Consider the following 12,429-nt stretch of genomic DNA (forward strand, 5'->3'; position numbering starts at 1 on the left):
TACAGTAAGGGACAACCTTCCTATAGTGCTCCACTGTCTCTAAGAATGCCCACACCTACTTCTTAGCAGCAAGAGGAGAACATGTCCAGACAGCCTCCACCTTGGCAGGACGTGGCCTAAACTTGCCATCATCCACTCAAAGAAGTAGAAAAGACACTTCTGCCATCCCTATCTGACACTTGTTGAAATTAATAGTGCCACTTATCCTTTTAAGACTTCCCAACAACTCCCTTTCCATATGTTTTAATCTATTTGGTAACTGGGTAAGTCCACTGAGCAAAGTGTCCCTTTTCATGGGTGACCAAGACACACTGTCTGGTCAAGTGTCCTGCTCATAGTCACAAAATAGGCAAATGCAGGAGGAAAGAATCAAATCCTGTACTCTTAATGAAAGGAAGTAGCTCATTAACAGATCAGAGCCTTAATTCACTGCACAAACTGCCAAACACTACTACTATTAATGTGTTGTTTCCATGACCAGCTGTAGACTGCAATATCATACAGGTAAACAAGAGCATAGTCTGCATACCCTGCTGGTATGTGATCTACCAACCTCTGAAACATTGCTACGACGTTCCTCATTCCAACGAGTATTTTGGTGAACTCATACAACCTAAAAGGGGTCACAAAACCTGATCTTTCTATCTCATCAAGCTTTAACAAACCTGCCAATAACCCTTGGTCTGGTGAGTAGTAGTTTAGTAGTAGTAAGATACTTAGCAATACCAAACTCATCTAAAGCTTCATCCATCCAAGCATGGGGCAAACATCTGACTCTGTGTGACTACTCAGTTTCCTATAATCTACACAGACCTTGGTGTCATCTTTCTTTGGTACCAACACCATCATTGAGACCCTTGTATTGCTGGACTTTTGGATTACTCCAAAATCTAACATGTCTGCAACTCAGTTTGAAAGATCATCTTAACTTGTTAAGGCAGACGATTAGGGTCCTATTTGACAGTCCTCTGAGACTCTGTGGCTACATAATGCTCCACCAACTAGGCACAATCTGATTTGCCAGTGAGCATATTGACAAAATCCAGTAGTACTATACAGAACCCCTTAAACTCGACGAAAGGTAGCTGCTGTGAAAGTGTTACCTGGTCCACTGAGGCCTGGTCCACTGAGGAGTTATACTGGGTCTCATTAAGAAGGTCTATAACAAGATTTCCCTCTGTTTCTCCCAGTATCTCACTGCAGGTGCTGAGTATCAAGTTCCTTTTTTACAAGGTAGGGTTTTATTACATTAATGTGGTACAGTTTGTACTTCTGCCTTTTGCCTGGCAACTCTACCGTGCAGTTAACATCACTGACCTTTCTTGAATTAGTGAATGGCCCCTCCCATGTTGCCTGCAGTTTATTGTGTCAAACAGGGATACTTACTTTCACTTTCTACCCTACAGAACACTCTCTGGCTGTAGCTTTCTAGTCATACCAGGCCTTTAGCTGGTGTGCTTGTGCTACATAGTTCTGTGCCAACCACATGAGCTTCCAAAGAATAGTCCTGAAGTTTAGGATATATTTCATAACATATTCCTTTTAGGAATCTCAATCAACTTCCGACTCATCACAATTTAAATCAAGGGGCCCTCTCACCCTGTGACCATATATAGCAACTCAGAGTGAAAACTGGATTCCTATGGTATTCTCAGTATGCAAAGTGGAGGTGGGGCAGGTACTTGTCCTATTCCCATATGGTCTGCTCATGCTCAACAATTGCACTGAACATGATCTTCAGAGTACAAATAAACTCTTCATCTGGTCTGTGGATAGTAAGGTGTACTTTTGAAATGCTTTACCCATAATGCTTCTACTAATAGGTCTGCAGGTCTGGCATGAAGTTGACATTTCTGTCTCTCCATATTCCTCTGGTGAAACCTACCCTCCTGAAAATTTCTAACAGAATATTTTGCATCCAACACTAACCCAAAAGAGGACAGAGACACTTCCATGGGGTACCTAATAGTATAGTTCATCACCAACAATATATGCTCTCACTTGTAGAGCTTGGGATACTAACAAGCCCCACAATATGTGTCAATACCCTCCAAAACATTTCCTTAATAACAGGCAAAAGCATCATCTCAACTTTAACTTTATTTCTTCTTTTGTCAGACTTTTGGCACTGCTCAGGCTTCTAGTTATGCACAGTCACATTTTGCAGTACTTAAATGCTAGAAATTCTGCATGACTCTTTTTATATTTCATGCCAATATGATCTGCAAAGGGAATATGGTGGGCTATAGATAGAAGTTCCTATCGGTAAGACCTCAGCACTTCCAGCTGCTGTAGCATTTCCCCTTCTTGCCTTACTTCAGAAGTTCCTTGTCTGTATAATAACCATTTGTCTCATTATCAGACTTCCCCTGCCCTTGAGTATCAGGAGTCTGTTTTACTACCTCCCTCAAGTTTTGTAATGTGTGGTGTGAGAAATGAGCTTGTTGCATCTCTTTCTTTGTTAGCATTCCCATTTCCCCTTCCAAATGAAAGTCAAAATCTGTGAACAGTGGTGCCTCTAATGTAGCATTGCTACTACCCCAAAATTCTCCTTTAAGTAGTCATTTATAAGAGAATTCCACTGAGTTTTGGCAGCTGTTACTCAGGTTAAGGCTTCCTCCTATTAACTACCTCCCCACCCAAAAAATAGCCATATCATCTGGCTTGATTAAATGTGTGGTTACTGGCTGGGCCTCCCCCATACTGCCATTGCTACTTGCTACTAACTTCCATGCTTGGCTACATGGAACTACATGCACACAAAGTACTGGATCTTCAAAATCATTTGGTATAAAAACATCATCAGACACTAACACTTCATTTTTGGCACTATTCTCAATCCACATAAATGTTTGTAAATGGTATCTGAAAAAGCACTAAAGCTTCACCTGGAACTGACTGCCTGCACAAGTATTGCTCCCTTTTAAGAGGTGAAGGAGATTTAACAGTAGTTATATCTGATGCTGTAGCCCTATAGATCAAAGTCTCTTTCTTCTCTACCAGAATAGGGTACAGACCCTTGTGGCAGGTTGGAAATCCAGTTGTCACCAGACAACTCACCACTGTTGTGGTATTACTTCTGCTTGCTGTCTCCCATGACTTTTGCTCCCCACCTTGTCATGATGGACATTTGCTCCATTCATACCATATTTAGTTTCAATGAATATATTTGGCCATAAAATGCAGGCATGTACTAGAAAATCAGTGTGGATTCTTGTGTTACCTCTAGTTATGCAAATAGGAGGTGGAGCAGGTACTTTAATACTGTCTCCTGGGTAAAGATAAAGCTCTCCTCCAGATCTTTGTGGCATCTGCATTTGTCTATGGAACCTATTATAATGGCTTAGGCTAGCCTATACAGGGCTGGTTCCTCTCACGTGTGCAGCTATGATATACTTGTTAGTAAATGTCTCATATTCTCCTGTATCTTCAGCAGTGTTACACTCCTGGTTAGCCAAACAGAATCTGATGTCCTCAGGCAAATACCTAGTACTTGGTCCCTCATCAAACAGTCTGCTAGCCTTTCAGATATAGAATTTCATTCTATATACTTCAAGAGTCAGTTTAAAACAATGCAGTAAATTAACTTTAGCATAATTCATGCAATATTCATCAGTCATTCTTGATGCAGCATGCATTGGTTTAACCATGAGTGGGGGGAGGTGTTGAAAACCTCACCCATTGCCTTTGTTCAGTTTCGTGCTGATTAAAACCTCACCCACTGCCTTTGTTCTATTTAGTGCTGACTACATACCACTTCAAATGCTATCAAAGTCATACCCATCTTTGTACTGCGGATATAATTTGGCAATGACCTTGGAGTTTAGGGGTCAGCTTTCTACCTCTCTAGTACCCACTTGTCTTTGCCGATGGGTCAGTAATGTCTTCTCATGCTTGTGCTGCATTTCCTTTTTCTTAGTCATGCTCACTTGTACCTTGACCATTTCATTCTCTCAGCTGTCTATTGCTGCAGACATTTCATCTCCGGTTCAAGTCTTGTTATTTTCAGCTGAGTATTGAGACCATCTGGAGATGGGTTGAATTGCATTTTTTTCCTCATGCCGCACAACTACAGCTCCACAGGTTGTCCCCATATTTAATGGACTGCATTCTATCTGCACACAAGGCAATTATTATGTTGTCCTTGGACACAGTGGCATGCAGTATTTGTTTGGTTTTTACACAACTCAGCCAGCTGTGAAGTTGACATATTAGTGCATTTTAGAGCTCATTTTTGCCTTTTTCCTAACTCCGCTAACTAAAACATAAAATATCTGCTGTACATGCTTTATCTCTGTCTATTTGTATTGTGGCTGTAAAGATACACATATCTATCTTTGTAAAGATGCAAATCTATTTTGTATTGTAAATATGTTTATTTACAATGTTTTCATCCCTGCAAACAACATGAAATGGTGGGCAGAGGCTAGGTTCCTTGTATCTGTTCAACTGTCTACAATAATCTCATGATGACCAGAGTGTGCGGTCTCTCAATCCACATTAATGGCATCAAGCAGATTAAAATATAAAATGTGCATACATATGAATCATGAAACCACTCAGTAAGGGAAGTCTGGCCACAAGAGCATGGAGTACACATGCCTTATTAATACAGAACTAAGGCCACAAACCATCCACAAGCAAGAATAACCTTCACACTGAAAGCCCCACCATTCAAGGGTATTGGGCCTAACCTTCCAGACTCTTTGACAACTTCTGTCTAGATGCAGTGCTTTCCAGAGCACCCTTCACTACAGTAACTGTAATTTGATTAAGCTAATACATTTACACATAAGCACACACAAGCATGCAAATGCACATGCACACACACTCACTCACTCACTCACTCACACAAGCACAATACTTTCCAGAGTAGGATGGCAATATTTCCCAATACTATAACATTTTGTCTCAGCCCAAGGCAGATCACTGTTAGCACTGCAGATTAAATGACTGGTAGACTTCAGTTACTGTTGCACTGTTAAAAATTAAGCAACTATCAACACATATAGTAACATATACCAGAGCAATCTGTCCAAAAAGAAGTGGACATCAACAGGTAGCCACAATTGACAGTATGTACCATCTTATCAACCATCAATCAATCAATCGGTCAATAAATACATAAATAAACCAGACAAAAGCTCATAAAGGTGAACAAATGAAAATAATTAAACAAGAAGCTGAATAGTGCACTTAAATATTAAATATTCAAAGAATTATATAATTGCATATGGAAATATAAATTTAAGCAGGAAGAATTCTTCAAAGATGAAAATGCCTAATCAGCTTAATCTTTCCTAACTATATCTAACTTGAAGAGTTTCTTGACTATATCTGCAGTATCTGAAATTACAATGCATAACAGGCTTCACAAATGCAGAAACAAACCGACTAGTACAGAGTAACAAGCTGATTCATATTCAGCAAAATCCAGTGCTATTCTCATTAAAAATAGTAAAATAATGAACATTTTATGGAAGGAATATCATTCATTCAGATTCGTGGAGTGAGTTCTGGAAGCTGGTTCACAATGAGAGGTATATCTTTAACAGCTTTCTTTCAAATTTTCACCTCAGACAGGACCAGGTGAAATGGATCCCTAAGTGAAGGGCTTTATAGTGACTCCCTGTGCTGCACACTTCACCTCATGCACATTCCTTAGAGCCACCTCTTGTCCGCAGTTCCCCTCCATCCTGGCTTCACCACACAATCCAGATTACTTCTTCTTTGTCTCATATTTTCCTTTTTTCCTGGGTGTTTCAACACATCATTGGTCAAGTTTCACTGTAATAACTGTGGAGGAAATAATTAAATTAAGCCAAGGATATGGGGGCTACTAAGCCACAAGATGCTTTGATTTTCTTGAGGTGCATTTTAGATCTTTTTGTCATGCCTAAGCTTTTGATTTAGTAATAGCATAATCAAAAATCATACCTAAGAAAGAAATGCAGTCTTATATATTTACTTATTTATTTATTTATTTTCTTTCAAGGCCAAAATAAGTTGTATCCAAAGCTTGATGTTCAAAGCTGACAAAATAAAAGTTCACAATTAACTAAGACAGATGTTGTTGGGAATACGTATTTCATATACATGAATTGTGCTGTGCCTACTGACAAAAAAATAGTCATTTGTCTATGTACCTCTCTGATATTAGATTGGGGTGTAAGAGGAGGTAATAATGGCCACAGTCATATTTCAAGCTCCTGTTGTCATACCAATGTACAGCATACTGCCTAACCCCTAACCCAAAAGACAGCCAACTTCTGTGTACCCCTCCAATGTCAAGACTGGGATGAAAACAAAACAACAAACAGAAAAATAAAACATATTGCAACCTGTTGCTGTCAAACATTTATAAACAGTATGTTTCCTTGCCCTCTATCCCCATATCTGATATTTAATTATGAAGAAAGTGAAAAAATAACAATCACAGTAATGTATTCCAATTTGCTGATCCTGAACATTGTCTCTAGATACACAGCAGTGAATTCCTGCGCATACCTCTGAAGGTTTTGAACATAGAACTAATGACCACACTCTCCCCAGCCCCAATACAAGCTAGAGCAAGATTCTTTACACATGCCAGAGGTTTGTTTGTGAGGAAAAACAAAATAAGTAATGACTATACTGTTTCCATCCCCCACATAAACTAACTAACTTGACATTTTGTGGATAACTCTAAACAGGGCCTACTTTAGACTAAGTGGTGTTCAAGGCAGTGCCACTACTACTGTGTCAAAATCCACTTTTATATCGTGTGAACTTTCCTTTATTCAAACTCACTTAGGAACTTTCTGGTGTCTTGCAAGAAGCCTACTGGGGAAGCACTGAATCAAAGGGGTCCTAATTAAAACATTGAACAATTTTTACTATGGTAAATTTGTTCCCAACAAAACTTTGGAATCCTCACTACTAGAAGTTATATAGTAGTCAGAATAAACATGTTTCTGGAAATGGTACCAAACACAAGGGCACAATGATGGAGGACTGCAAGTAGACAGAGTTAATAGTACCACGAGGAACAGTAAAATGACAAATTTAAAAGGTATACCCTTTGAGGTTTAAAAAGCATGTAGTTATGAACTGTCCATGGTTATTGAACATGATTTCAATTTTTGAATTAATAATTTGTGCTATGCAGACTCTTGGCATGGTGGGATATTGATGCCAGTTTGTAAAAGAGGTCACAATTTAGCAACTGTAAAATACCATCCAGTTGTTTTAAAAATTCAAGGTATAATTCAAAGCAGGCAACAAAAGTCAAGAATGAAAACAATATAGAAAATCTTTTACAAATTCGGGTTCATAGAGGATGTCTGAACATACATTCCAGTAGTCATATTAGATCACTTATTAGTTAAATATGTTGAGATAAGAAACAGAAAGTAATATGATTTATTTGTAAGTTTTGCATTGGTACTTGACCATATAAAATAAGTAAATTATGGCATATGATGACTAGTTACGGACCCCTATCTAGCAATTTAATTTATAAAGTACAAGATCTGTGCATGGATATGTGGTTACAAGTAAATACTTATAGAAAAAGTAGAGTAATAAAATTTACATGCAGGCTTTACACTGGCACTTGACCATATATAAAAAGTAAATTATGGTAGATTATGATGAATTAAGGACTCCTAGCAACTTAATTTATAAACTAAAGGATTTGTGCATGGATATATGGTTACAAATGAACATTACATGAAGATGCAAAAGTAAAAAATGGCCTAGCGAGAATCTTTCTATGTTTTTATAAGAGCTAAATACCTTCTATCAGATTCCCCATAAATATAAGAGCAGTCAATAGGTGTATGCACTTATGCAGGTTACTTAATATTGTATTCTCTGACAATTGAAGGGCTTGGAGAAAACTATCATTATTCATAAGTTTTATGAAACTTGTGGCATTCTTATTAACAAAATGAAAACAATAATATTACTTTTCTCTGGGAAAATTATAGAAAATTATTTGATTCCATAATTCCACTACCTTTTTGCAGCATACTGCTATTACTTAGGTATAGTTTTATAAAGTAGGAAAATATCATAGCAGAGAACAATATAAAATTTGTTTGAAAATTATAAATGTTTTGATATCGTGAACATAAATAAAATGCAGATTCATTGAATGTATTTACACAATTTGTAAAACTTGAACTATTTCCAGAAATACTGCGGGTCTGATTCAGAAAGGTTATTATGGGGGGTAAGCCTGTTTTACCCCTCACAGTAACTTATCCCAATTCACAGACAGCCCTACCGCAGTGCTCCAATATGAAGAGGTACAGCACTGGGGTGGGCTGTCTCTGTGGCCTACTGCTAATGCTAATGAATCATATTGGAAAAACAACCTATGCTAATTAGCCATGTGCTCTAACCCAGAAATGCCTGTGGTAGAGCATTTCCAAGAATCTTTTAGCTGTGTAAGTTAGCTTGGCCAGCTGAGTTAATAAACATGTCCAAAAGTTCACATTCACCAATTACTTTCAATGGTTAAGGTCACATAAGAAGTAATTGCCAGGAAATTTAGCAGACTAGAAGTGGTGGATGGTGTGGATGTGTGTAGATACATGCATGAGTTTATGCAGAGGGAGTATTGGTCTCAAATGACTTTGTGTGTTGCAGTCTGTGTGTGTGTGTGTGTGTGTGTGTGTGTGTGTGTGTGTGTGTGTGTGTGTGTGTGTGTGTGTGTGTGTGTGTGTGTGTGTGTATATATATATACATGCGAGTGTGTGTGTATGTGTGTGTGTGTGTGAGTACGCATGTGTTCGCATGGGTGAATGGGGGCTGTGTCTCTGAGTATGATGATTGTGTGTTTGTGTGTGTGTGTGTGTGTGTGTGTGTGTGTGTGTGTGTGTGTGTGTATGTGTGTGTGTGTGTGTGTGTGTGTGTGTGTGTGTGTGTGTGTGTGTGTGTGTGTGTGTGTGTGTGTGTGCGTGCATGTGTTTGCCTATGAATGTGTGGATGTGTGGGAGGGAGTGACTGGCCTACTTCCAAAATCCCCTAGACTAATGACCAGCTCCATCAGGGCTGGATTTGTGAGTGCTTTGTACGTTAGGCATAGGTCACCCCTTAATAGCTGGTAGCACACAGAGTAAAGGGATAGGACTTTTAGTCTATCAGCATAGAGCATGTTATTTACACTCTGTATTTTCTTTGTGAGAAACCTCTAAGGTCACTTCAGATGCTGTAAGTGACTAATCAAGTACATGTCAAATAGCACAGTGCACTTGACTATTGGTCTAATGAGGGCTGAGTACATTAGGACTATAATTTCCTTGGATCTAGATGCCATACCTTTATTAATAAGTATTGCCACATAGAAGGACTTCCTCACCACTGTGGACACATGAGAGTCAACATTCAGGCTACTATCTATCTGTGTACCTAGATCTTTTGCATGTGTATTACAGCATCGGAGCTTTAGGTAATAGAATAACTAAAACTCAATCTGGTAATATCGACAGCTAAAATTGTCGAATGGCTGATTCAACCAAGAGAAACACTTTCCTTAGCCGAATGAAAAAAAAACTTTACATCCAAAATCAAGTACAGGGTTTTGGCCGAATAAAAAAAAAAACTTTGCATCTGAAATCAAGTGGGTGTTTTGTCCCCCACACCCACTGATGTGGGAGACTGTACCCCCCACACCCCCCCTACTTAAATATACCAACTCCAAGATCACTCCAAATTGGAGAAATTGCCATACTCCACAAAACGGCCAAGGGAAGCTTTTCCCTGGGTTAAATTGGCCGTTCGACAATTTGCAGTTTCGATATTACAAGTTCAAGCTTCACTTATTTGATTAAGTAAAGCTTTGATCTTGTAATATAGAACCAATCTCTCACCTCCACCTACTCTTAGGTGTTTGCTATTGATGTTGTAATTTGCAAGGGTATTTGACTTCCCAATGAGTGTGATGATGCATTTTTTCCATTTAGTTTTAGGCCATGGTTCTGGCACCAATCATTTGTCTAATCTAGACCCTCCGAAAGGATATCTATACCACTGGGGGATTCAATGATTGCCCCCAGTTGGCAGTCATTGGCAAAATTTGTCATCCAGAGGCCTTCCACACTAACCTTGACTTCAAAGAAGTATATTCCAAGCAAGAGTGGTCCCAGTACTGAGCCCTGTGGCACACCATGTAACTGGCTTTTTGCTGAATTTGGTGGAGCTGTAGAAGAAATAAATGTGAGGTTGAAAAATGGACAAGATGAATGTATTGCAGATATTTAAAAAGTCTTAAAAAATTGCAGCATGATCTATTTTCCAGAAGTAAAGGATAATAAAGTAGAATTGTTTAATAAACGTAAGAAAACATTAATGTCATGTCTAATTAAAATACAGGAAAGTAATTATTCAAGATGTTCATACATAAAGATATCTGTCATCATTTGCTGCCTGTTTTGAGGAGATCAACACAAGGTGGAGTTGATTTTATTTTGAAGGTAGTAGCACTTATTTTCTGTATATTATATATAATTCTGAATATGATATAACGAATATATAAAACCATTATGTGGGAATGATGGTTGAAAAGTTGTGAACATTTTATTTCACTTTGCATTTGTGGCAAAATGATGAAAAAAAAGATTTGTACCTGACATCATGGAATGTGCTATAGAAAAAGAAATTTGAAAATAACTTGTGCATACCATATTTGATAACAGTTATGAAAATATATTTTTTTATGAAATGGTGCCAGAAATCATAAGACAGGAAGTTGAACTAGTTAGCCTAATTACAGGGTTTCTAAGAAAAATATAAATTAAGGCACTTGCAAAAGATCTTGAAATAAGTGTTAAGTTTTATACATCATAAAGGTGTTTGTATTTATTAGCATTTTGAACTAACAAGCTGAAAAACTGAAAATGTCTATGATGTGTTAAAGGTCATATATATGGATATATTTATTTACCATTTTTAAAACCAATACATCCACCAGAGATTATATAAATTTAGACATAAACACAACACAAGCTTAAGCATAAAAAAAGTTTGCATGTTATTTATGCTCTTCTAAGTATTAGTACTTTCTACTAATAAGTTAAGCAGTTAAATGTAGGAAAATATATTTAAAATCAGATGGATTTCTACATGTAAAAAAGTTGTGTCTATATATACTTGCCAGTTGTTCACATATACCAACAGCCTTCTTGAAACAATACAGCTCTTTTAAATGAAAGTCAGTATCAGATGACCTTCATCTTCCCCAAAACAGGATCTCCTCTTTGTTTTCTTGTGAAGACTCAAGGAAAGAATCAATTCAAAATTGTTGTCTTTTTCCCATCTTCACTATGTTCTTTCCTTTGACAAATGTTTCAGCATTGCTGTAACCCTCTTCCTTCTTCTGTGCATCAAAATAGTCTTCTCTTCTGTATTTATTGTTTCTGCTAAATCTTTCTTTAGGTTAATGTTTATCTTTGCCTTTCCTATTACTTTTAGAGTTTATTACTTTTTTAAGTCATCTTTGGCTTCTTCTTACTCCTGTATGAATTGCTGCCCTGTCATTTTAATTCTGGAAAAGCAGTGTGCTTTCCCTCATGTGAAATGCCATCCTTGCTCTTTTTCATAGCCTTTTTTTCTATACCTGTTTTTGTACTTCTGTTTATCTTTACACACAGCCTATTAGTTTCCTGTACAAATGCAGTTTCCTTCAGTATACAGTTTTAATCTCAGAAAATTCTTCTAACCTGGTATAGTCTGACATTTCCTTTGGTTTGTTTTTCCTATTGTTTCCCTCACACCAGGTAAATCAGCCTTTTGTATGGTCACTGTTGAGCATGAGACACAAGTAAGCCTTCAACTCACTTCATTACCACAGTCTAATACAATGCCGGTAGTTCTGCCCCTCACTCTAATACAATGCCTGTAGTACTGCATCTCATTCTAACACAATGCCTGTAGTACTGTCCCTCACTCTAACACAATGCCTGTAGAACTGCCCCTCACTCTAATACAATGCCTGTAGTACTGCCCCTCACTCTAACACAATGCCTGTAGCACTGTCCCTCACTCTTAATACAATGCCTGTAGTACTGTCCCTCATTCTAATATAATGCCTGTAGTACTGCCTGTCACTCTAATACAATGCCTGTAGTACTGCCCCTCACTTTAATACAGTGTCTGTAGCACTGTCCCTCACTCTAACACAATGCCTGTACTACTGCCCTCACTCTAATACAGTGCCTGTAGTACTGCCCCTCACTCTAACACAATGCCTGTAGTACTGCCCCTCACTCTAATACAATGCCTGTAGTACTGCCCCTCACTCTAACACAATGCCTGTAGTACTGCCCCTCACTCTAACACAATGCCTGTAGTACTTCCCCTCACTCTAACACAATGCCTGTAGTATTGCCTCTCACTCTAATACAATGCCTGTAGCACTCCACTCACTCTAACACAATCCCTGTA

The sequence above is a fragment of the Protopterus annectens genome, chromosome 5.part0 (genome assembly GCF_019279795.1).
Source record: "Protopterus annectens isolate FY-2018-M chromosome 5.part0, PAN1.0, whole genome shotgun sequence".
NCBI classification, from domain to species: domain Eukaryota; kingdom Metazoa; phylum Chordata; order Ceratodontiformes; family Protopteridae; genus Protopterus; species Protopterus annectens.